Source organism: Cherax quadricarinatus, chromosome 50 (genome assembly GCF_038502225.1).
Source record: "Cherax quadricarinatus isolate ZL_2023a chromosome 50, ASM3850222v1, whole genome shotgun sequence".
Lineage (NCBI taxonomy): Eukaryota > Metazoa > Arthropoda > Malacostraca > Decapoda > Parastacidae > Cherax > Cherax quadricarinatus.
The window spans coordinates 29,416,416-29,420,801 of record NC_091341.1 but is presented as its reverse complement, the minus strand read 5'-3'; the positions used below and the strand labels follow the sequence as shown (position 1 = coordinate 29,420,801).

Below are 4,386 nucleotides of genomic sequence, written 5' to 3'. Positions count from 1 at the left end.
GGGCATTTTCAGTAAATCAGCCATTTTTCAGTGTTTTCTCAGCTGTTGTTCGAGGTATATTTTTGACAAATATTTTTTACACGGTGTGAAAACACTTTGTCTTGTGCACCAAAACTGGAGGAAATCGGATGGTAAACAAAAGAGCTACAATTTTTTTCACCGACTGAAGCTCTCCCTGATTACCCCTGAGGCGACATTCCCCGTGTCCGACTAAACCTTTACAAAAATTCAATGTATGTCAAAGGCCCTAAAATCTGGAATACCCTACCTGAGAACTCTAGAACTGCAGACACATTCATCACCTTCAAAACTACCATTAGAAAACATCTTATCTCCCTGATACACCCCGTCAACTAACTTCACGAATACCACCTGGTGGTTCACACTTACAATCGCTCACTCATTTGACCATAAACAGAAATATTAATCTCAGTCTTAAAATAATGAATCCTGTGATACTCCAATACTGAAACTATATACTGTGCCAAAACAAAAGCATTCACATTGCTAAACTCATAAACTAGTATTTAGTCACTTAGCCATAATACCAACTTACCTCATAATTTGTAATATTTTACATTTAAGAATAAAACTAAGTATGCCCGAAATGCCTAGCCATGCTAAGCGTTCTAGTGGTACACTCTGTAATCTCAATTTTACTACATGTAAACCAAACAATAACCAAATTTCTGTAAACTCAGCATTGTAATCCTTATAGAGAATAAACTTTGAATTTGAATTGAATTTGAATTCCACTGGAAATTAGCCATGATTGCTTAATAGAGCATAAAATTAACATTTTACAGGTGTCTACAGACTAGAATGGTCAATAAAGTCAACATGCGGAGGCAATGGAAAACTAGTAAGGAGTGAAGTACTGGAAAGACGTGCAGAAAGGCGCGGAAGGTGAGAATGTGAAGTGTCGGGGGTGGACTGGTATCCATCATAGGTGTTGTCTCATCGACAAAAGCAGAGATAGCTTCAATAGCCTCAGATGAGAGAGAAGTCGGAGAGAGCTTTGTGGCAGAGGGAGAAGATGTAGTTTGCTTTAAAAGTGGAGAGACAATGGAAGACATAAAAAATGAGGTAGAGGTGTGTTGGCAGCCAGAAATTTTTGGAGGGACAGGCGAGGGAGCAACTTTATTTGAATGTGGATGAACCTACACAACAGTATCAGATGTATCTCGAGGTAAAGGCCTAGACATAGTGATACAGAAGAACGTTTGGGAATGTCATGTGGTTTGGGTGTTGAAGGAGATTTGAACTTATATGAAGATGTAGGCTCTGGAGAAGAAGGAATATGTGTCGTTGATTTAAATTGGAGGGGACGTTGAGACATTGGAACATGTAAATGGGAAGGTGACGAAGTAGGGACAGTAAGAGAAGATGAGGTTGGAACCTTAGAGCCAAGGACTGTAAAAGGGTTGGACACAGAGTTGAATGAGGAAGTAAAGGGCACAGAGGCAAATGTGGAAGCAGGCACCACCGACGTCTGGGGCCGTCTAGCAACCATGGAATAGGAGAGCCATGGGAGTCTCCTAAACAGAAGAACTATAAAAATGGACCCAGGATCCGAGCTATTTAGTAATTTATCGGAATCGTCCCTAGAAACCTTAACATTACAAACTTTTATCAAAGATAGAATCTCTGCAGACACCCCCTCCTGGGAAGAAGGAATAAACTTAGAATCTAGCAATCTCGAATTTCACCTCGATGTGTTGGAAACGAATCCAGAGAATGAACAGGAAGGGACAAAACTTTCTCTTCCTCATGTTAAATTCACCCCAACTTCTGTGCCAAAGGGTCCCGTAGGACCTGAGTCGGAAGCTAGAAGCTAGTGTCTAGAAACGCCCCTCACCGACAGTACCGACCCGAGTACTCGACCTAAAACTAGTAGGGGAGACCTACAAAAGTCTTTCCCAAGACTGATTAGACTCCATCGAATGCATATTGCGTTTACAAAATGTCTAGTTAGTAGCTAAAAAACGCCAAACTGAGGAAAAGTTCAAGCTTGAAATCTTAAGATATGAAAGACGGGTAAGGAACGAAGGAGACTTGGAAAGTACGCTTACCAGGTTTGACTTACATAAAGCGGCACTTATGATGCCTAAATTTGATGAAGGTAACATAGATGTTTTCTTCGAGATTTTTGAGAATCAAGCTCAAACCATGAATTGGCCCAAAGGGAAATGGGCGACTTTAATTCATACCGCGTTAAAGGGCAAGGCTCAAACCTGCACGACTTCTCTTCCTTACGAGCTATACATACACCCAGTACGATGTGGTGAAGAGAACCATTTTAAATTTTTACGATTTACTCCCCGTAAATAACCAAATGGCTTTTTGTTCCCTGGAAGGTAGGCTAGGATAATCCTATGTTGACTATGCCCGAGACAAGGTGACCGCTCTAGACCTCTCGTGTAGAGCCGTTAATGTCCACTCACTAGAGGAATGGACATTATTAATTCTGTTGGAGGATTTTCATGCGAATCTCCCGGGGGAATTGCAGAAACATCTAATGTCATCCAAAAGGTTCTCCAGAAGAAACTGTTGCACTGGCAGATAATTTCGAGGTGTCTCAAAGACTCGTCCCTAGCGAATGTGATTGGGAAGAGGTGAAATCCATCCCTGCCAAAGGTACAACAACGTTGCTGGGTAAACCCCTTACCGAATACTCAGAACTATATCTCTCCCGAGTACAGGACCCCTTCAGGAGGGACACAATATGTCTCAGTGTTTCAAACGTAGAGAAAACCCAAGAAAAGACTGAATACCCGGCCTTCCCTCTCAGCTCCTCTACACTTCTCAATGCAACAGAGACTGAGAAATTACCAAGGAAAAAAGAGAAACCAAGGGAGGCAACGCCCATTAGCTGATTCTCTGTATCCCCACCTACTGCTCTGGATGTATCCCACGCCATGAACCCTTATTTTTCTTCAAGTAACGTGGGAATTACCGATCAACTATTGACCGAAGTAAGCTCCTTTCGAGACACAGGTTCATATCTAACCTTGCTTCGGGAAGGAATATTGACTGTCCCTACGAGTTCCTACACTGGACTAGATGGGCTGTTAGCAGCCTTTACAGGCACCTCCCTGAGGGTACCCCTGTATCAAATTTACGTGATAACCCCATTCTTTGAAGGTTGGGTATCCATTGGAATTTCCCCGACGGATTTTCCTATAAAGGACGTCGACTTGTTAGTGGGAAATGATCTCGAAAGTAGTCATGGGAAATGGGACTGAGGATCATTATGCAGTAGAGGCCCGAAAGGAGGGACTTACTATTTCCTTTGAGTATGGTGACCTGTGCCATGACTAATTGGAAGCCGTAAATGCCCCATTCGAAATAATGAATAATAGTGTCGATATAGAATTAGGTAATCTGTTTAATGTATAACCCCAGCCGATGTATCACCTCCCGAGGAGGCGACGAGTGTTGTGACTTTTCCCTCGTCTGGTAGGAACCTACTGGATCGGAAAGTTCTGGTGGAAGAGCAAAACTCCGACCTCGCTCTGGAGAAAATTGGAAAAACACCGCCCCTATAGAAGAGGCAAGTAAGTTGGCACCATGTTTCTTTTTGGGAAAAGGTAGTGCTGAAAGAAAGGAGAAATTCCAACGTCAAAACTTTAATTGCGCTACCAACATCTTTTAAAGACCTAGTCTGTGAAATGATTCATAATAGTTCCATTGGGGGCCATCTAGGGTAAAAAACATTTGCCCAAAATGCAGGAAAAGATAAAGCAATACATGAAAAGTTGTCCCACGTGTAAGTTAATTGACAAACTCTCACACAATTCCCCTTTAGCCCCCTTATTCCTATTCCAGTGAGTGGAGAACCATTCTCCAGGTTAGTGATTGATTGTGTCGGACCACTTTCTAAAGCAAAGAAAGGAAACCGATATCATTTCACCACTGTAGATTCGGTTATGAGATATCCTGAGGCCATTTCCCTAAGGAAAATTAAGATCTGAATTATAGCTCAGGCATTACTTATTTTTTTTTCTCAGTTCGGTTTCCCTAAAGAAGTACAGTCCGTCCAAGGAACCAATTTCATTTCCAAATTATTTCAAGATGCATTGCTTTATATAACAAAATTAAAATTCGCTACAGCCTATCGCCCACAATCACAAGGAGTGGTTGAAAGGTTTCACAGAGCCTAAAAGTTATGATGAGAACATATTGCCAGCAATTTCATGAGGATTGGGACGATGGGCTCCCACTCCCACTGTTCACCCTGAGAGAGAGTGTAGCAGAAAGTTTAGGATTCACTCCATTTGAACTCATTTTTTGGAACCAAGTTAGAGGACCTATGTTGATGCTCAAAGAGGCCTCGATGAATGAAATCAGCCCACCCTTATGTCCTCTCCTGAGGCCGTCAGGTAG

At 42.1% G+C, this 4,386-nt stretch overlaps 1 protein-coding gene across 1 annotated transcript in view; it reads right to left on the bottom strand.

Moving 5' to 3' along the window:
* Window positions 1–3,596: 3,596 nt before the first annotated feature.
* Window positions 3,597–4,386, bottom strand: part of LOC128695501 (dynein axonemal intermediate chain 1-like) — a 163,685-nt gene continuing 162,895 nt past the window's right edge. The window contains exon 9 of the mRNA XM_053786183.2: window positions 3,597–4,386. This exon is cut by the window's right edge and continues 36 nt beyond it. The gene's annotated coding sequence lies outside the window, so the exon portion shown is untranslated.